General features: G+C 47.2%; 1 protein-coding gene across 1 annotated transcript in view; it reads right to left on the bottom strand.

Annotated features, from left to right (window-relative positions):
* The window catches only part of XPO5 (exportin 5), a 579,115-nt gene that overhangs the window by 202,740 nt on the left and 354,180 nt on the right, over positions 1 to 22,195 (bottom strand). The gene's annotated exons all lie outside the window — the stretch shown is intronic.

The following is a 22,195-nucleotide window of genomic DNA, read 5'->3' as shown; positions in this document are numbered from 1 at the left end:
AAAAATTTGGATTTGTCCGTAGAAGTACTTTATTCTTGTGTATTTGAATAAATGGTTCTTGTATGGTAAATGCTTGAATTTCACTCACCCTTCTTAGAGATGTGATGGCAATCAAAAATGCAACTTTCCACGTTAAGTATTGCATTTCACAAGAGTGCATGGGCTCAAAAGGCGGACCCATGAGTTGTGTTAAGACAATGTTGAGGTTCCATGAAGGAACTGGTGGTGTTCTTGGTGGTATAATTCTCTTTAGGCCTTCCATAAACGCTTTTATGACTGGTATCCTAAATAATGAAGTTGAGTGCGTAATTTGCAGGTAAGCTGAAATTGCAGTAAGATGTATCTTTATGGAAGAGAAAGCTAGTTTTGACTTTTGCAAATGTAGTAAGTATCCTACTATATCTTTTGCAGATGCGTGTAAGGGTTGAATTTGATTATTATGGCAGTAATAAACAAATCTTTTCCACTTATTTGCGTAGCAGTGTCTAGTGGTAGGCTTCCTAGCTTGTCTTATGACCTCCATAAATTCTTGTGTGAGGTCTAAGTGTCCGAATTCTAGGATTTCAGGAGCCAAATTGCTAGATTCAGCGATGCTGGATTTGGATGTCTGATCTGTTGTTTGTGTTGTGTTAACAGATCTGGTCTGTTTGGTAGTTTGACATGAGGTACTACTGAAAGGTCTAGTAGTGTTGTGTACCAAGGTTGTCTTGCCCATGTTGGTGCTATTAGTATGAGTTTGAGTTTGTTTTGACTCAACTTGTTTACTAGATATGGAAGGAGTGGGAGAGGGGGAAAAGCGTACGCAAATATCCCTGACCAGTTCATCCATAGCGCATTGCCCTGAGACTGATGTTGAGGGTACCTGGATGCGAAGTTTTGGCATTTTGAGTTTTCCTTTGTTGCAAATAGATCTATTTGTGGTGTTCCCCAAATTTGGAAGTAAGTGTTCAGTATTTGGGGGTGAATCTCCCATTCGTGGATCTGTTGGTGATCCCGAGAGAGATTGTCTGCTAACTGATTCTGAATTCCTGGAATAAATTGTGCTATTAGGCGAATGTGGTTGTGAATCGCCCAATGCCACATTTTCTGTGTCAGGAGACACAACTGTGTCGAGTGTGTCCCTCCCTGTTTGTTTAGGTAATACATTGTTGTCATGTTGTCTGTTTTGACAAGAATGTATTTGTGGGTTATCATGGGTTGAAAAGCTTTCAGCGCTAGAAATACCGCTAACAGTTCTAAGTGATTTATGTGAAACTGTCTTTGCTGTATGTCCCATTGTCCTTGGATGCTGTGTTGATTGAGGTGTGCTCCCCACCCGGTCATGGAAGCATCTGTCGTTATCACGTATTGTGGCACTGGGTCTTGGAAAGGCCGCCCTTGGTTTAAATTTATACTGTTCCACCATTGAAGCGAGATGTATGTTTGGCGGTCTATCAACACCAGATCTAGAAGCTGACCCTGTGCTTGTGACCATTGTGATGCTAGGCACTGTTGTAAGGGCCGCATGTGCAACCTTGCATCTGGGACAATGGCTATGCATGAAGACATCATGCCTAGTAGTTTCATTACCATTTTGACTTGTATCCTTTGTTTTAGATACATGGCCTGTATTACATTGTGAAATGTTTGAACTCTTTGTGGACTTGGAGTGGCAATCCCTTTTGCTGTGTTGATTGTTGCTCCTAAGTATTGCTGCGTTTGACACGGCAGAAGGTGTGACTTTGCGTAGTTGATTGAGAAACCTAGTTTGTGTAGGATTTCTATGACATATTTTGTGTGTTGTGAACACCGTCTTAGCGTGTTGGTTTTGATTAACCAAAATCATCCAGGTACGGGAACACATGTATTTGCTGCCTTCTGATATGTGCAGCTACTACTGCCAGGCATTTTGTAAAAACTCTTGGCACAGTTGTTATTCCGAATGGCAACACTTTGAATTGGTAATGTATCCCTTGGAATACAAACCTTAGGTACTTTCTGTGTGAAGGATGTATTGGTATATGGAAATATGCATCCTTTAGGTCTAGTGTTGTCATGTAGTCTTGTTGTTTGAGCAGTGGGATTACGTCTTGTAAAGTAACCATGTGAAAGTGGTCTGATTTGATGTAGGTATTTAATGTTCTGAGATCTAGTATAGGTCTCAGACTCTTGTCTTTTTTGGGTATCAGAAAGTACAGTGAGTAAACTCCTGTGTTTAATTGTTGTCTTGGTACTAATTATATTGCTTCTTTCTGTAGCAATGCCTGAACTTCTAGTCCTAGAAGATCTATATGTTGTTTTGACATACTGTGTGTTTTCGGTGGGACGTTTGGAGGGAATTTGAGAAATTCTATGCAATAACCATGCTGGATAATTGCTAAGACCCAAGTGTCTGTTGTTATTTCCTCCCAATGTGTGTAAAACTTGGTTAGTCTCCCTCCCACAGGTGTTATGTGTTGGGGATTTGTGACCATGAAGTCACTGTTTGTTTGGAGGAGTTTTGGGACTTTGGAACTTTCCTCTATTTCTTTGAAATTGTCCTCCTCTATATTGTCCCCGAAAACCTCCCCGCTGATACTGGCTCTGGTAAGTGGGCTTTGTTTGTGAGGTTGTGGCTTCTATGGTCTGCCCTCGAAACCCCCCTCGAAATTGTGTCTTTCGAAATGTGCCTCTGCTCTGCGGGGAGTAGAGTGCGCCCATGGCTTTGGCCGTGTCAGTGTCTGTCTTAAGTTTTTCTATTGCAGTGTCCACCTCCGGCCCAAACAACTGCTGTCCGTTGAATGGCATATTCAGCACAGCTTGCTGTATCTCTGGTTTAAATCCTGATGTACACAGCCATGCATGTCTCCTTATTGTTACTGCTGTGTTGACAGTTCTAGCAGCTGTGTCTGCAGCATCCATTGCTGACCCTATCTGATTATTGGAGATACTCTGTCCCTCTTCTACCACTTGCTGTGCTCTTTTTTGGAACTCTTTTGGTAAATGTTCAATAAAGTGTTGCATCTCATCCCAATGGGCCTTATCATATCTGGCTAACAAAGCTTGCGAATTTGCAATACGCCACTGGTTTGCTGCCTGTGCCGCCACCCTTTTGCCTGCAGCATCTAATTTTCTACTTTCTTTATCTGGAGGTGGTGCATCTCCTGAAGTATGAGAGTTGGCTCTTTTGCGCGCTGCTCCAACTAAAACAGAGTCTGGTGATAGCTGTTGTGTGATGTACACTGGGTCTGTTGGTGGCGGTTTATATTTTTTATCTACTCTTGGAATAATGGCTCTCCCTTTGACAGGCTCCTCAAACACTTGTTTGGAGTGTTTTAGCATTCCGGGTAACATCGGAAGACTCTGATATTGGCTGTGTGTAGACGACAGTGTATTAAAAAGAAAGTCGTCTTCAATGGGTTCTGAATGAAGGCTGACACTGTGAAATGCTGCTGCTCTCGATACCACTTGAGCGTAGCCTGTACTATCCTCTGGTGGCGATGGTCTCGCTGGATAGCATTGAGGACTATTATCTGACACTGGTGCGTCATAAAGGTCTCATGCGTCAGGGTCATCTTGACTCATTCCCGTATGAGTTGGGGATTGCATCATTGGTGGAGTGGCTACCGGTGATGGTTGCGGAGAGTGATGTGGGGATGGTGGTGGTGTTACTTGTTTAGCCACCTTTGCGTGTGGCTGTTTGTCCTTGTCTCGGAAGGCAAGTTTATGTTTCATTTTGATTGGAGGAAGAGTGCTGATCTTCCCCGTATCTTTTTGAATAAAGAGCCGCCTTTGTGTGTGATCTGGCTCTATTGTCTCTAATTCTTGTCCAAATCTGTGTGTCTTCATTTGTGAGGACAGTCCTTGTTCCTCTGAATAGGAACTTATTTTCGGTTCCGAGGCCGGATGTTTAGGTACCGAAACCTTTTCGGCTGCTTTTTTCGGCTCCGACGAAACCTTCTTTACTTTAGGCGAAGTGCCCTCTCGGTGCCGACCCATTTCGGTGCCGCTGTCTCGATGCCGAATCTTCTCGGAGCCACTCTCTCGGGCCCGAGATTGCTGTGTGCTGGTATCTTGACCAGAGTCAGATGACTTCGACACCAGCTTGCCCTTTTTCGGTGCCGATGGACGGTCACCTATTTTTCGGGTTAAGCCATGGCCTGTTGGCGGTGGCGTCCCCTGGGCTTTAGCGGTCTTCTCGTGAGTTCTTTGTTTCGACGTCATACTCACGGTTTTCGGCATTTCTTCGGGATCGATCGATCTCCCAGTCCGAATCCTGGGTGGAGAATGTTTCTTCCTCCTCCTCGAAACGCCCTTGTCCTGTTGGCGCCGACGCCATTTGCAGTCTACTTGCTCTTCGGTCCCTGAGTGTCTTCTTGGACCGAAACACTCGACAGGCCTCACAAGTATCCTCCTTGTGTTCTGGTGACAAACACAAGTTACAGACCAGGTGTTGATCTGTATATGGATACTTGTTATGGCATTTTGGACAGAAGCGGAATGGGGTCCGTTCCATCAGCCTTGAAGAGACACGTGGCCGGGCCGACCAGGCCCCGACAGGGATCGAAAAAAAACCCGAAGGGCCACCGGAGCTCTTCTTAAGTCGGTGTAGATCTGTTGTAACTAACCCGATACCGAACGCAAACAATACCGACGATTTTTCCGAGATTCTAACTAACTTTCCGACCCGAAACACAGAGCGAAAAGGAACACGTCCGAACCCGATGGCGGAAAAAAAAACAATCTAAGATGGAGTTGACGCCCATGCGCAATGGAGTTGAAATGGGAGGAGTCCCTCGGTCTCGTGACTCGAAAAGACTTCTTCGAAGAAAAACAACTTGTAACACTCCGAGCCCAACACCAGATGGCGGGATGTGCACAGCATGTGTATCTGCAGCTACACATGCCATCGAACATTAATGTATGGTATACTCACCTTTACTTTTTACCATGCAGATGCCTTTAGCAATTATGCCTTTACTACGAACTTTTCGTGGTAAAGACGTGCATGGTAAAAGCATGTGCGTGATAAGTGCATGCATGGTAATGACCATGCATTGTACTTACTGCGTTGTAAAGGCATGCGTTGTAAGTGTATGCGTTGGTCCATCATACATCCATCATGGATATTTTAATTGATTTCATGGCATGAACAACAATAAAAGTCTATGCATAGAATCCGTGTTTAAACAGACAAAAATTCTACTACAGAATACTAAAAAACTGCTCACCTGACCAACTAAAAAAAAAAAAAAAAAATCTAATAGTTTGTTATTGCAGCACTCAATTGTGGGGGGGGAACATGGTGACCTGACCAGTCTAAAAACCTATCTTTCCAAAGGCCCCCAAAAACCTGTTCAGCAGGAAGGGCCCGAGACAAAACACAAACCAAGGGTGGGTACCTGGGTAAAAACTAGGATGCCTCGAAAGTTTGGTGGTTCAACTGCAAGGCCAATGGTGCCGAACTTGAGACCCTGTCAGTCCCAAACAGAATCCTCCTAGTACACCTCCAGCTCCTGCTGTGGTGTAAGTCTCCAGATGAAATCCCAGGTGAACACTAATCATGTCAGAGAGCACACAGAAGCAACTTTAGTCTCAGAGGGTGGGGTAGCAGTAGCTGCCCTGGCAGTATGGCCAAGTCATCTGTAGAAATACAGACAAGAGCCTCAATATTAATGGGATAAAAGATGAACCACTGAGGGATACAGGTGCAAGTGTCACCATAGTGACTGAAAAACTGACATTCCCAGAACAGTATCTGATTGGTGAAACGTTCACAATCAATTCTGTCAACCAAGCTAAGGTCCATCCCATGGCAATAGTGTCCTTAGAGTAGGGAGGGGTTACTGGCCAGAACAAAGTGGTGGTATCTTCTGCAATTCCTGTAGCCTGTCTGCTAATAAATGATCTGGAGTCTGCAGCACGGGCTGAGGTTAAAAGAGAACCATGCAGCTATGCTGGGTATACATGAATGGGTGAGTGTGAAAAACAGAGCACAATGCGAAGCCCAGAGTGAAAAAGAGGTACTGGGGACTGGAACAATGGCTCAGCCCTCCAAGAGAAAAGGCAGGAAGACTGGTAAGCTAGCTTCTGAGCAGCCCCATGCTCAGGCCCCTCTCCTTAGAAAGAAGACCTCTCAGCCCCTGAGAGGATGGTGCCTCAGGAACTTAGGTCTTACACTGCAGAACTCCTGGGCCCAGGGGGACCCTGTATGGAAGAACTGTGCCAGGGACAGATGGCCTGTCCCACTCTTGATAGCCTGAAAAGCCTGCAAGCTGCTGACCAGGAAAAGGGAGATGTCAGTGGCTCCTACAGAAACTATTGGGAGGAGGAACTCCTATACACTGAGGTCAGAGACCCCAAACCTGGTGCCACTAGGCAAGTGATAGTGCCTCAGAGGTATAGAGAGTTTCTGCTCCTTTTGGCTCATGACAACCCCTTAGCTAGGAATCTTGGACAGACCAAAACTTAGAGTAAGTTGGTACCTTACTTCTACCGGCCACATATGTCCCAGTGGTTGAAGGAGTTTTTCCAACTCCTGTGTCACCTGTCAAACCAGTGGCAAGACTGGTGGCCACTCAAAGGCCCCCTTAATTTACCTTCCAGTGGTTGGGGTTCTCTTTGAAAGAGAAGAGATTGACATTGTTGCCACCCGTAGACCCTCCATCATCATAAGGGAACAGATTTTATACTGGTGGTAGTGGATCATGCCCTCCAAGTAGCCTGATGCATTAGCCTTCAAGACTACCATTGCCCCTGCAGTTGCTGGGGCCTACTCAGTATCTTTACTAGAGTGGGCTTCCCTAAGAGGATAGTATCACACAGAGGTAATAACTTCATGTCTGTGTACCTCAAGTCCATGTGGGATGAGTGTCGAATAACTTCTAAGTTCACTACCCCATATTGACAACAAGGAAATGGTTTAGTTGAGATTTTCAACAAAACCATGAAAGGCATGATTGGAGGACCTCGTGAAAGGAAAAAAAAAAAAAAATCTAAAGGTGATGGGATATCCTGTCACCATGCATGTTTTTCGTCTATAGAGAAGTGCCACATAAGGGAGTAGGATTTTCCCTGTTTGGTTATCCTGTAAGGGGACTAGTATGTCTAGTGAGGAAAGGTTGGGAGATACCTCTCAAAAAGCCCAAGCAAGATATTGTGGACTATGTGCTTGGCCTACGTTCAAGGATGGCTGAGTACATGGAAAAAGCATCCAAAAACCATGAGGCCAGCCATGAGCTCCAGAAGCTCTGGTACTATCAAAGGACTGCCATGGTGGAGTTCCAAACAGGACAAAACGTGTGGGTACTTGAGCACGTGGCTCACAGGGCACTCCAGGACAAATAAAGTGGCCCTTACCCTAACCTTGAAAAGAAGAGTGAGGTCACCTATCTTGTTGACCTAGGCATTCCCAGGAACCCTCAAAGGGTGATGCCTGTGAACCACCTAAAGCTCTTCCATAACAGGGATGATCTGGCCATGCTGATGGTCACTGATGAGGATCAAGAAGAAGAAAGTCTCTCCTTGACCTCTCCCACAGCCCAAAAATGGGTCAGTTGATGGAGTGGTCTTTTCAGACACCCTCACTGCCCAGCAGCAAGCGGGTGGCAGGCAAGTCCTACAGCAGTATGCTGAGCTCTTTTCCGTCACCTGGCCAGACTCACTGGTGTGTCCATGATGTGCACACCAGTGACCATATGCCTGTTGGAAACTAAATATACAGACAATCTGACCATGAGAAGGATAGCATCAGAGCTGAAGAGAGCCAGATGCTGAGTTAGGGGTGATTGATCTCACCGACAGTCGCTGGGCCAGCCCAGTGGTCTTAGTCGGCAAGCCTCATTTCAAGGGAGGTAAACCAGACCTGAGGTTTTGCGTGGACTATAGAAGTCTCAATGCTGTCACCAAGACAGGTGCATACCCTCTTCCAAGAGCAGATGAACTGATTGACAGGTTAGAGGAAGCCAAGTTTCTCAGTACTTTTCATTTAACATTAAGGTACTAGCAGATTGGTATGACACTAGGAGAAAGATCAGCATTCTCGACTCCAGATGGACATTACCAGTTCACTGTTACGCCATGTGGTTTAAACAAACAATGCCCCCTCGCTACCTTTCAATGGTTGGTGAATAAAATCCTTGAAGGGTTGGAAGCCTTTAGTGCAGTATATCTTGAAGTGCACTGGGTTCCTTCACCAAAATAAGACACCTGGTCACTTGGTCCCTAAGTGGCCAGGCCCTTTAACACCTCTGTTAAGTCCTTAGTAAATGGTAGCTCTGGTGCCTAGGTACCAAAGAGGGTCCGTAAGAGCTGCAGCATAATTAATGCCACTCTAAGGGACCCAGCACTAACCTCATGCAGACTGCCAATGCAGGTTGCATTACAAGGGGCTCCATGAAGTGAAAACACAGCATGGCACACAGCCTGTGTGCCATGCACCCTATAACACTGCATATAATATTTGTAAGTCACCCCTACAGCAGGCCTTACAGCACCGTGTCAGGGTGCAATTTATTACATGAGTGGGCATATCTGCAAGAGCAGATATGCCTCTGATATGTCTTTGTCGATTCTTAGACGTGGCAAGTGAGCAGGGAAGTCATTAAATACATGTGCCTGACACGACAGACTTGACGCCAACCATGCCAGCTGCACCTGACCTACACGGAACAACTGACCTGTCCTGCTGCTGCAGCCTCCAAAAAAAAAAAAAGAGAAAAACACGGGAGAGCTGCCAGTGCTTCACAGGTTGCCAAGAAGAACTCCTTTGGAGCAGAGGAGCTGTTTTCCTGCATCTGCAGGCAACCTAAGAAAAAAACTGATGACCGTGACCGCCAAAACCTGATGCTGGCCATCACCACTGGAACTGACCTAAAGTGGGCCAACTGTGTCAATGTAGTCCCAAGGCCCTCCAGAGATGAAGCCTACCTTGACTTCCCCCACTGTGGACTTCCCAACGGCTTCTGCAGCATCTTTCTAAAGAACACCCCCTGCAACCGCGAGTGACCAGGAGACAAAGACCCGATGCCTCAGGACACCTCTGCACCAGTCTACCCCAGACCAAGAAGATGACCAAAGGTGTCCCCAAACCTTCTCGCCTCATGAGACCTGAGCCCACTTGTTGGCTTGGTTGGACTGGATCGCCAGTCCACATCTGCAGCCCATTTCAGTGACTCCTCAAACACCCTCGACGTTCGGGCATCCCCCCACCCCACCCCCACCACCGATGAGTAACTCGAGCACTGGACCCAATGCCAAAAGAAGCCATTGCACCCAAGCCCACGGCCCAAGGATAAGTGGACTAATGGTGTTCCCCACATGCCCGAGGACCTTAGGGGTCGAGCCCCTCCTGTGGGTTGCCTTAGACTGGCTTTCCAATCTCAAGTTGCCCATAGAAGTGAATGGGACACCCGACACCGTAACACACCTCTGCACCCGGACGCCCCAGAGATGACCTGTTGGTGTGGCCTTGTGCCCTGCTCACCTCAAGTCTTGGAGAACAGTCCTCTAAGTTGCTGTGAAGTGTCCGAATGCTGTACATGTTTCCCCCCATAGGATAACATTACTGCAACCAAAATTTGCACTGTCAACTCTTAAAAACTGTAAATATTCCTATTTCAAATAGTACTCATCTGATTCCGGTGATCTTGGTATCAAACTTTATGTAAAATATGTGTGTGTTTTTTTTTTATATAAACTCGTGTCAGATTTCTTTATTCAGTGTGTGTCTCACATACTTAACACTACCCTCTGACATGCCTAACTGCTTTCCGCACTATCACAAAAGAGAGCATTTGGGATGCCCTTTGTGGCTCTGTGATACCTCTGGGGTTTGCCTAGACTCTGCACAGTGTACCTCATTTTGGTCCACTATACAAAGGCCAGCTTTCTATAGTTGCGTGCCCCAAACGTATAATACATTTAGAAACCCATTAGGACCACTAGGTTTTGTTTGTTCAGCTTATCCCTGAGTTGCTGTGAGTCTGAGCAGCAAAGCTTACAAAAAGGAACATGTCAACAAGGCACTGAAGAAATCAGACACCAATTTATAAAAATAGACTTTATTTTTATGTATGTGTAGTCACTACAACGAAAAAGATCCACTGGAGGGTTCTGGAGACATAGAATTTACAAGGTATAGTACATCAAAGCATTTCACAAACAGGAACAAGCATTAGCAAATTCAACAACTATGACACTTAGAAACTTTTTCACTAAAAAGTTTGAGCTAGATGTAATTCTGTTACTTTAGGTGACAAGTTCCAGTTGGGAGCCAGTCAGGGGGACCAGCAAAATCCTCAGAGACAGTTAACTCAGCAGGTGAAGCAATCTTCAGTGAGTTCCAGGAACCTTTATCCTCTGCAGGGCTTTCCTATGGAAGTGGTCCTGATGCAAGGGCTAAAGGGTGCTGAAGATGCCCAAAGGATGCTGAAGATGCTCAAAAGATGCTGTGGATACGATGCAGTTGGCTGGGGACTTGCTATGGCTACTCCTTGGTCCATAAAGGGGGTGCAGTGGCCCAGGTTACAGGGTTGCTGTCTCTCAAAGTCCTCTCAGTGCTGGCAGAAGTCCAGTCACCACTGAATTACAAGTTGCCCGGTACCGCGGTGACAGGTCAATCCTTCCTGGGTCGATAACCGATGCTCTGGGGGTTCAAGCTGCACTCCATCAACACTCCCGAGTCTGCGAACTTGGGTGCAACTGTGCATCGATTCCTAGCCCAGCAGTAATAAGATTCGGGGCCACCAACTTGCCATCAGGCTTCTCAGCTGTTGTACCCATGTGCTGTGAAACAGGAGGCGTGCTCACTCACCCCTGGAGTCTCCTGGCTTTGGCTTGGCTCTGGAGATGAGTTCTCCTCGAGCAGGACACAGCAGGCATAGTCCCCTCTCCTTTATTAGCCACTAGGTTCAGCAGGTGCAGTCCACACTCCAGTGCAGCTGCTCTTTGCCAGTCCCACAGTGCAACAGGGCAGTCTATCCACAGTCGTCCTTCATTTTCAGTTGAGATTTGAATTCGGGGTGCTCTACTTATGCTCAGAAAATGTCCCCAGGAAAGGCTGTGGTTGGTGGCCAATGGGCTATGAGGTTACCTCCCACATGATGACCAGTTCCTGTGAAGTGTGGCATTTGGGCATCCCGGGATGCACTATTCTGCCCCTTCCAATATGGCAGGACTTCCTCTTGGCGTGTGGAGCTCCCTAGCTCAACCAAGAGGTGTGGCTACCAACAGGACTACATGCTACTGGAAAACCAGTTTGACAATTGACTTCCCTTCTATTCTCTCTAGTGCCAACCTGTCTGAACAATAAAGCCCCTTCAAAGGTGGCTTTTCCTTCAAAGCTCGCCTTTTGGGCCAACACTCAGGTGGCTTCCGGCAGGAGGAACGTGACACCTCCTTTCCGAGCTAGACCCTACTGTATCCGTTCCTGGGAGTCATTAGAATGCCTCTTCAGGAGGCCAGAAAGCTGTCTGGGCGACCGGACCCCCATGTGCAACTGGTATGTGCGCAGGGGGCTACAGGTAACAAGATGGCAACTTTGCTAAATTCGCACACTGCAGCTGGTTTCATTAATTTTGAACTGACAATTCAGGTCGGGCTAACATGAGTTTAGGACTGCCATAGACGTAACTTACACATGTACCAAAGAAGAGGTCTGGCTTCACCATCATTTTAAACATCAATGTCAGGCTAGCAGCTTAAACTGCTCTTTCAGGCTGCGAGTCTCATTTTACTCGCGTTTCACCGAGGGTGGCACAACAAGTGCTGCTATCCCTGGGGAGACCCTCTAACTTGCATGGCCTGGGTACCAGTTAATAGCGACTTACAGGTAAGTTTGATTAGGCAATTGGGTAAAAGCCAACTCGACATACCAGTTTAAGGATAAGGGCACATACACCGGGGTCTGGTTAGCAGGCATTAGTGCACTCTCAGAAGAAAACCAAAAGCATCAATCCAAAATCTTGGGGTGGCCATAATTTTTTTTTTTTTAAAGTCATTTCTTTACAGCTCTCAACACCAGCTTGACTGGGAGGAAAGAGGTAACTAAGTTTTCACACACGTGGCTTATAATTCACTAACTTGTGTGGCTGATGTGATAGTGATCAAAAGAGCATTTTAAAAGTGAGTAACCTTGGAAGACAACTGTGCAATGTTTTAAATAGGAAACATTTGTAATGTGAGAACAAGGTTGAGGTTCATTGAAGTATATCAGTAGAGTAGGGGGAAACGTATTAGTGAGCCCTTTTAAGAATCTGATAATGGGTGCCTAAGGAGGGCCAGTTGATCAAACAAAAAAAGGCTGATAATGCCAATAATTAACTTTTAAGAGTATCAACCAAAGAACCCTGACAGGCCAGCGGGAGGGATCTCCGATTAAAAACAAATCTAAAGAGGATCTATGGAGTTGTCAGAACACCATGTGACAAATTTGCGAGTAGGTGTGAGGGAGACTGAGGGCACAGTGAGAAATGAATGAGGTCTGCATATCACACCCATTGTGCCCAGTCTCAGGCAATCAGGATTATTTGGGCCTGGTCAAGACAAACCTTCCCCAATACTGAAGGAATCAACGGTATGGGAGGAAATGCGTAATGTAGCCCAAAGTCTCACCTTAAGTGAAACACACCCCTCAATGCTCCCTGCACTGGATACAGGAGGGCACAGAATATCAGGCAGTGAGTATGTTCATCAGTGGCAAAGCAGTCTATTTGAGGAGCTCCCCCACAGCTGGAAACTGGTGTGGACTATATCCAGATGAAGCTGCCACTCGTGGTTGCAAGACGACAGACTGTCCGCTCACAAACTGAACACTCCTGCTAGGCGGTCAGATTTGATGGCCCTAAGTCCACAAAAGTGTTTGAGGTTCTCGGCAGAGGAGATGCAAAGCTACTCCTGTTGCTTGTTGATGTGCCACATCGCAATTGTGTTGTTGGATCGACTGACAGCGACTGGAAGGGCACGAGCACCAGAAGTATCATCCATAATGACAAGTGACTGGTGTGGAATATCTCTTCTTGAGGTGACCAGGGGCCTCTGATCTTCAGTTGCTCCCGACTGGCTCTCCATTTTACGGTGGAGGTAGCTGTGATCACTGTTGTCACCATAGGGAAAGGGCGATATGGGTTTCCCTGTGTAAGGCTGCTGTCCATACATCTGCTGCAGTGTCACTGGAGATTCTGATGGTGCTCTGAAGATTTCCATTGGTTTTGAACCACCGCCTGTGGAGGCCCCACTGGATGGCTCTCGTGTGCCAGAATGCCTGGGTGACTACCAGAATGCAGGAGGCTAGCAGACTGAGCAGGTGTAAGACTGGCAAAGCTGGAATAATCGTTTCATCCTGAAACAACAAAATCGTAGACTGAATATTTTGAACCCTCCAAGGAAAGGGAGGAGGGAAGGCTCAACTTGATGTAGTGTCCAGTACTGCTCCTCTGAACAAGATGCGCTGAGAGGGCACCAGGTGAGATTTGGGCTTGTTGACCACAACAAACAACTGGGTTGTCACCTGCAAGTGGAGACACCACCACTGGAGATCCATAATTGATGAGCCCTTTGTCCAGGTAAGGTAATAGCGGGATTCCCATCTGCCTGAGATGGACCTCGAGTTCTGCCATTACCTTTGTGAAATTTCGAGGAGTGAAAATGAAGCCAAATGAAATGAAGCCAACCAGAAGGACTGCAAACTGACAGTGTATGCGTCAGACTGTAACGCATAGAAATTTCCTGGGTGACTGCAAGTAGGGATGTGGAAGTATGTATCCTGCAGGTCAACAGACACCATCCAGTCATCTTCCTCAGCGCAACAACATTTTTAACTTTCCCTTTTTGAGGAACCAGGTCAAAACCCTGAGGTCTAGGATCAGCCAAAGCTCCCGGTCCTTTCTGGGGACCAGGAAAGTACCAGGAATAGCAATGTTGACCTAGTGCTGGCTCTGGAACCAAATCCACAGCGCTCTTTAGGAGCAGGGAATGGAGTGTCTGTTGGAAGGCACAAAAATGATCATGCTGTAGTGTTTCTGGTAGTAAAGAAATGGGGGAAGGTGTGTGTTGATTGAAAGAGTAGGGCAAACACCCTTTTCACAATTTGTAAGCCCCAAAGGTCTAAAGTGATGGTCCTTCATGCCTGTGGAAGGAAAGGCGGATGCTCTTACTTCCAACAGGATCAAAGTGTTCTGTTAGGGTGGAACTAGAGCTATTTTCATGCAGTAGCTGGGGAAGGGAGGGAGGAAGGGCACAGCCTGTTGTCTTCCTTTGCCTCGCCCTCTACATTGTTGGTAGAGGGGGGTTCGCCTCTTGTGGTTGCTGTTGAGTGATGCACTGCTAGAAGCATCATAAAGAAAAAACTCTGCTGAAGCACTGACATTTATGAAATTGTCCTATATCATCCCTGGTTTGAGGACCAAGGGACCAGGCCGTGGCCTAACTCTCTTTGAGTCTCTCCAATGCAGTCTCCTTTAGCACCAAAGAGACAAGACTAGTGCAAGGTCCATTAGCATAGCCGGTACAACCTGGGAAAAGCCTGAGCTTCGTAACCAAGCATGGCGACGTACGGAGGCGAATGTTCACATGGCTCTTGCCACTGAGTCAACTGCTTCAAGGCGAGACTGTGTAACCTGCTTAACAGCCACCTGCCTATCCCCAATTAGCTCTGTAAAAGGTCTTCCGATAAAAGAGAACAGCTTGTGCTGTGGAGCATGAACATATCTGCCAAAGTGGCAAGTGGTGTTGATTGACTTGAAAGCTGTGCTCCCTACGGAGAACATCTTCATGTACGGTTCCATTTTCTTCGGTTCTCAGTCAGAAAAAGTAAGGAGAAAAGACCCTAGAGTCACCTTCGTAGAGCAAGAAGTTTGTTCCATGAGATTTTCAGGAGACATATTGTAGGAAACTGGCCTGGTGTGTGTGGTGAACACCTATGATGTTATTGCCTTATACCAAGTATCCCCTATTAGTGAGGTGTAGACAGTGTCTAGGAAGCCAGGGCTCTCTAGGAGGTAGCTGTGTCTAGGAGACATGCAAAGCTTATGCAATACCACTACAGTGTCACAGCACTTACACACACGAAAGAACCACACAGTGTTACAAAAATAAAGGTACTTTATTATGCTAACACAAATTCTGTATTGGTAATACTCCGCTAGAATGTGAGTAAACACATTATTATATACACATTAGTATCAGAAATGGGCATAGAAAGCAATAGAAAACAGTGAAATAACAGAAAATAATGGAGACCTTAGGTGGAGACCAAAACATATACTAAGTAAATGGAATGTGAAAGGCAGACCCCCACCCAAGGAAGTGGAATCTGTAGAGGGGAGCTGGAGGAACTAGGAAGCCCAAAAGGTAAGTACCAGAGTGCCCCCCCAGCGACCAGGAGAGAAGAGGTAAGTAGCTGATTTTTCCATAAACCCACAGGTAACTTTGGCAAAGGACTGTGCAAGACCCAAGCAAGACTGCAAGAAACAGAAGTAGGATCCTGACAGAAGAGGCCCTGCAAATTAAGAGGACCAAGTCCAGTTCCAGTTGGAGCGTCCGGTTGATGCAGGAGCCACTACCCAACCTTCTGGAGATGCATGACCAGGTCGACGGTGAAGACCAGGACTCCGCTATGCAGCACAGGAGCAGAAGAAGAGTGCCGGAAGTGATGCAGTCGATGTCCCATGTCGGAGGAAACGTTGCAGTCAGTCAGTGGTGTGAAAAACCATCAACAGGCCTTGGCAAAGACAAGAGTTGTAGAGCTGCTAGGGACCAGGAAGGTCCGAGGGAATTCAACCCAAGGAGGGGAGTCCCAGGCGACCCTCAGCTGTGAGGAGGGAAGGAAGTCGAGGCAACAGGCACAAAAGTTGCAGTGAGGCCCACTCAGCACACCTGGAGAAGAGTCCTACGTTGCTGGAGCAGCAGGCAGGAGACTTTGCTTTACATGGAAAAGGGCTGGAGGCCAGGGCTACACGGAGCCTGAAGATCCCTTGGAAGAAGAGCCAACAAGCCTTGGTAACTGCAAGAGTCGCAGTGCACAGGAGAGGCAACATCTTACTTTCTCCCAAGTTGGACAGCTGGAAGAGAGGACCAAGGGGACCACTCCAGACCACCACATGTGATGCAGGATCCAAGCAGTTTTGCAGGAGAGAAGATCCACACAGCCGGTCTTCGTTGCAGGTGGTGCCTGTGGATGCAGGAGACTGACTCCTTCATTCCAAGGGAGATTCCATCTTGCTTCTTGTGCAGGCTGAGGACTCATCAACCTCAGAGGATGCACAGCAAAGGAAATGTTGCAGTTGCTGGAAGGAGCAGGAAAAACAATGTTGCAAAGCGTAGTCGTAGCTGTAGTTGCAGACTTGGTTTCTGGAAGGTCCAGTTGCGGTCCCAGTGGCCAGAAGTTAAAGTAAACGTTGCTGAGGAGTCCTTCTGGAATCCTGCATGTCAAATCTGAGGACCCACCCAAGAGGGAGACCCTAAATAGCCCAAGAAGGGGGACTGGTCACCTAGCAGGGTGACCCCTTATCAGGAGGGGGCTGTGACGTCATCTGCCTGACCCGGCCACTCAGATGCTCCCAGTGGCCTCTGCCCACCTTGGACTCAAGATGGCAGAATGAAGTGGCCACCTGCAGGAGCTCTGGGCATCATCGCTGGGGTGGTATTGGACAGGGGAGTGATCACTCCCCTTTCGATTGTCCAGTTTCGCACCAAATGTGCCCTTCAAAGCATACCAGTGGCTTAGGGAGGCTACCTCTCCAAAGCCATGTAACACCTATTTCCAAAGGGAGAGGGTGTTGCCTTCCACTCCCAAAGGAAATCCTTTGTTCTGTCTTCCTGGGCTTGAGCTGCTCAAGTAGCAGGAGGGCAGAAACCTGTCTGTAGGATGAAAGTAGTGCGGGCTGATATGGAAAACCCTGCTAATTGGTAGGAGCAAACCTAGGGGTCCTCTAAGGAGCGACCAGAATGCATGTAGTCATACAACCAATACTGGCAACAGCACTGGGTATGATTCCGACATGTTTGATACCAGGTTCGGGGTTACCATTATGTAGCTGGACACAGGTAGTGGACCTGTGTCCAGTACACAGGTAAAATGGCTTCCCTGCACTTACAAAGTCCAGGAAAATAGACCTCGAGTTTGTAGGGGCACCTCTGCTCATGCAGGGGTGCCCTCACACACAGGTACTTGCACCCTGCCCTCTGGGCTAGGAGGGCCTGGCATAGGGGTGGCATAGTGACCTTGTGCAGTAGCCTGTAGTGAAAGGGTGCCTGCACCTTTTCACGCAGGCTGCAATGGCAGGCCCGCAGACACATTTTGCATGGGCTCCCATGGGTGGCAATAGTGGGGTGTACTAAGTCAGGGACAACAAAATTTAGAGGGAGTGAGCACAGTCACTGGGGCCCTGGTTAACAGGATCCCTGTGAACGCAGTCAAAACACACTGACAGCAGGCAAAAAGAAAATTGGTTACTTACCTGTAACTATAGTTCTCCAGTATTGGTATCTTTCATAGATTCACATGCTTGAATCATACCTGTCGTACAGATGGGAATCCCACGGTAAACTTAAATACACATAGCAGTAAGTGTATTACACTAGGTCTCAATGGCCTATACAGGCACTGTTATAGCCTAAACAGGTTATTTAAAAAAAAAAAAAAAAAAAAAAACTGAACTACAACCAGGGGACAGCACTCTAGAACACTCCCAACTGTGGATGTTTCTCTCCGATTTTCTAGCACGAGTGTGAAGTATATAGTCTTAGAATTAAGGGGAGCCTCTGAGGGGAGGAGGGTGGGTCACATGTGAGTCGATGAAAGATACCAATGCTGGAGAACTATAGTTACAGTTAAATAACCAATTTTCTTTTCCAGTATTGAATCTTTCATAGATTCCAATGCTTGAATTAGTAGTGAGCAGTAATTTAGTTTATTCCATCCATAATAATAGTAATGATGCTACATTCAGCTAATATTAGAAAACAATATATATGTGTATTGAGAATGATAATAATAATAGCAATAACAACAACGATAACATTAGGCAAGTATTGATAGCATACCTTTCAAGTGGAAGGTGGGATAACCAGAGAGGTCACCTTAATGGACTAGATGTCTCAGCACTGCTTGCCCAACGGCTGTATCCGTCTTGTTCATCTCATCCAAGTAGTAGTGCTTTGTAAATGTATGATGGCTGGACCATGTTGCTGCCCTGCAAATATGTTGCAGGGGTACTCTTGCGAAAAGAGCTGCTGATGTGGCTACCACTCTGGTAGAGTGGGCTTTAATCTTACTGCGTAGCGGCTTTCCTGCCTGGGCATGACAAAATTGTATAGCTAATCCCATCCACCTGGCAATGGTCTGCTTAGATATTGCAGAGCCTTTTCTTGTATCTCCATATGCTACGAATAGCTGGTCCGATTTTCGAATGCTATGTGTTTTTTGACGATAAAACTTTAAATATCAGCTTACATCTAGCAAATGCAGCGCTTTCTCCACAACTGTTTGCGGGTTAGGAAAACCACTGGCTCATTTAGATGGAAGTCTGATGGTACCTTTGGTATATACTTAGGGTCTGTCTGAAGTATACCACCACTAGGGTTTGCCTGAAGTACATACCACTTGGAGTGAACTGAAGAAAAAGGTTCCTTGATGGTGAAGGCTTGTATGTCACCCACCCTTTTTGCTGATGTGAGAGCTAGTAAAAGCGATGTCTTCCAAGAGATGAATTTTAACTCCAACCTGTGGAATGGCTCAAAGGAGGCTTTATGAGTTGTACTAACACTGTTTAATATCCATAACGGTGGAGGTTTACGCATCGGTGGAAATACTCTAAAAAGGCCTTTGTTTTACAATCCTGGCAAAATTTAGAAAGGGGGTCTGCTCAGAGCGCCGGAATCTTGAAAATGCCGCCACAGGTACCCTAATTGAGGAATAAGAATGTCCAGATTTTGCTAAATGTAATAAATAAGGAAGTTTTTGTTCCGGAGGTGACGTCATAGGATGGACTTCTTCAGTAACACACCACAAGCAGAAATGCTTCCATTTAAGTTTATAGGTCTTATTGGTGGTGTCCGCTCTGGCTTTGGCTAATATTTCTCTCCATTCCGATCAAATGTTCAAGGTGGAGTACTCATTGAATTCAGGAGCCAGGCCGGTAAGTGTAGAGATGAAGGATTCAGATGCCTGACCTGGCCCTGGTGCATGGTCAGTAGGGTTGATGGTTGAGTTGAACATGTGGTTGTTCCGAATAGAGAAGGAGTTCTGTGAATCAGATCTATCCGGGCCACCTGGGTGCCCCTTGGAGGAGATGGCATCCCTCTCATTTTGCTGATCACTTTGGAGATCAGCAGAATCGGGGGAAAAGCATAGGCATAGGCATAGATTCCTGACCATCTCATCAAAAAAGCATTTCCCCAAACCTTTTTGGGGATGCCAGCTTGCATAATATAGGCATTTCTTGATCTTGTATGTTGCAAAAAGGTCCAGATTCGGTTTGCTGCACTTCTGGAAAAGCTGGTTGAGAATCTGTTGGTCGAGTTCCCACTCGTGATATGGGATGATTGTTCTGCTCAAAGAGTCCGCCAGGAGGTAGGCTTGTCCTGGCATGTGTTCTGCTTTCAGAGAAATTTGATTCTCTATGGCCCACTTTCATATGCTCTGAGTATGACGTGAAAGCTCAGAGGACTTTGTGCCGCCCTGTTTGTTGAGGTAGAGCATACTTGTGGTATTGTCTGTTCTGATGAGAGTTTTTGAGTTTTGTATTTTTAGTAAGAAAGCCTTCAATGCCAGATCTATTGCTCTCAGCTCCAGTTGGTTTATGTGAAGTTGTTTGTTCTTTTATATCCAGTTGTCACTTATCTGTAGATCCTGAAGGTGGGCACCCCCAGCCTCTGAGCGACGTATCTGTTATATATTTCGGCACTTGTTGTAGAAATGAAAGGCCCTTGGATAAGTATGACTGCTTTTCCACCAAGACATGGCAGTTTACATTCCCAATGTGATCTGAATTCGATCATCGAAGGAGCCATTCACTCGGTGACACTGAGGGGGTCATTACAACCCTGGCGGTCTTTGATTACGAGTCCCCCTCCCGCCAGCCTTTTCATGACGGTTTGCACCGCCATGAAAAGGCGAGTCACGGGGCCCCTGCACTGCCCATGCCACTGGCATGGGCAGTGCAGGTGCCCCATGCCACGGCCCCGTGCAGCTTTTCACTGTCTGCTATGCTATGCTTATCAGAGGGTAGTGTTAAGCATTTGTTGTACACACACAGGCAATAAATGAGGAACACACACTCCAAGACTTACTCCAGGCCAATAGGTTTTTATATTGAAAAATATATTTTCTTAATTTATTTTTAGAACCACAAGATTCAAATTTAGGTAAGTACATAAATTGTAAGGACCTTCACACAGGTAAGTATAGAACTTTGATTTAAAACAGTAGTACAACACAGTTTTGGTTAAAATGGCAATAAGCTATTTTAAAAGTGGACACAGTGCAAAAATCAACAGTTCCTGGGGAGGTAAGTATTGGTTAGTTTCTGAGGTAAGTAAAGCACTTACAAGTTCAGTCTCCTGGGCATAGGCAGCCCACTGTTGGGGGTTCAAGGCAACCCCAAAGCCACGGCACCAGCAACTCTGGGCCGGTCAGGTGCAGAGGTCAAAGGAAGGCCCAAATTACATAGGCGCCTATGGAGAACAGTGGTGCTCCGGTTCCAGTCTACTAGCAGGTAAGTACCTGCGTCCTCTGGGAGCAGACCGGGGGGGGGGGGGGGGGGTTTATAGAGCACTAGGGGGCACACACAAAACACACCCTCAGCGACACAAGGGCAGACGGGTGCAGTGTGCAAAGTAGGTGTCGGGTTCTGTATTAAAAACAATGGAGGGACCCGGGGGTCACTCTGGCGATGCTGGCAGGGCAAGGGGGCTTCTCGGGCCAGCCACCGACTGGGCTAGGAAGAGGGCCACCTGCTGGTCACTCCTGCACTGGTAGGTGGTTCCTCTCGGTCCTGGGGCTGCGTATGCATTGCTTGGTGCAGGCGGTGGGTTCCTTTGTTACCAGGCAGTCGCAGTCAGGGGGAGCCTCTGGATCCTCTCTGCAGGTGTCGCTGTCAAGGTGCAGGGAGGTCGCTCAGGGTGTTCACGTACTTGGAGTCGCCTGGGACTCCTCTCTGCGGTGTTGGTTGTCCTGAAATCGAGCCGGGAGCGTCGGGTGCAGAGTGTGAAGACTCATGCTTCTGCGGGAAGTTGGAGTCTACTTAAAGTTGCTTGCTTTGTTGTTGTTTCTAGACAGAGCCGCTGTCCTCTGGAGGTTCTTGGTGTTTTGGGTGCAGGACAGTCCTCTGCTTCCTCAGATGTAGCTGGTCCCGCTGGATGCGTGGCTGTGCAGGTTCTTTGATTCTGGAGACAGGCCGGTAGGGCTGGGCCAAGACAGACCAGTTGTGGTCTGTCGTCTCTGCTGGCTACAGGTCAGCAGTCCTTATTTCTTCAGGTTGCAGGGGGGGGGGGGGGCAGTAGCCAATGGCTACTGTCCTGGAGGGTGGCTACATCCTCTTTGCGCCTCCTCCCTGAGGGGAGGGGGGGACACATCCCTATTCCTATTAGGGGAATCCTCCAAAACCAAGACAGGGGATTTCTTAAGGCAGGAGTCACCTCAGCTCAGGACACCTTAGGGGCTGTCCTGACTGGTGGGTGACTCCTTGTTTGTCTCATTATCTCCTCCAGACTTGCCACCAAAAGTGGGGGCAGTGGCCGGCGGGTGGGCATCTCCACTAGCTGGGATGCCCTGGGGCGCTATAACAACAGGCATGAGCAATTGAGGAATGTTACCAGATGTTACCGTTCCTGCAGGGGGAGGTGAGAAGCACCTCCACCCAGTGCAGGCTTTGTTCCTGGCCACAGAGTGACAAAGGCACTAACCCCATGTGGCCAGAAACTCGTCTGGTTGTGGCAGCTGGCAGAAACTGGTCAGCCTAGCACTAGGAGTCGGACTGGTATTCAGGGGGCATCTCTAAGATGCCCTCTGGGTGCTTTTTACAATACATTCCACATTGGCATCAGTGTGCATTTATTGTGGTGAGAAGTTTGATACCAGACTTCCCAGATTTCAGTGTAGCCATTATGGAACTGTGGAGTTCATGTTTGACAAACTCCCAGACCATATACTCTTGATGGCTGCCCTGCACTTACAATGTCTAAGGTTTTGCTTAGACACTGTAGGGGAATAGTGCTCATGCACATATGCCCTCACCTG

The sequence above is a fragment of the Pleurodeles waltl genome, chromosome 5, assembly GCF_031143425.1.
Source record: "Pleurodeles waltl isolate 20211129_DDA chromosome 5, aPleWal1.hap1.20221129, whole genome shotgun sequence".
In the NCBI taxonomy this organism is placed as follows: Eukaryota; Metazoa; Chordata; class Amphibia; order Caudata; family Salamandridae; genus Pleurodeles; species Pleurodeles waltl.
This window is presented reverse-complemented; position numbering and strand designations above follow the sequence as displayed.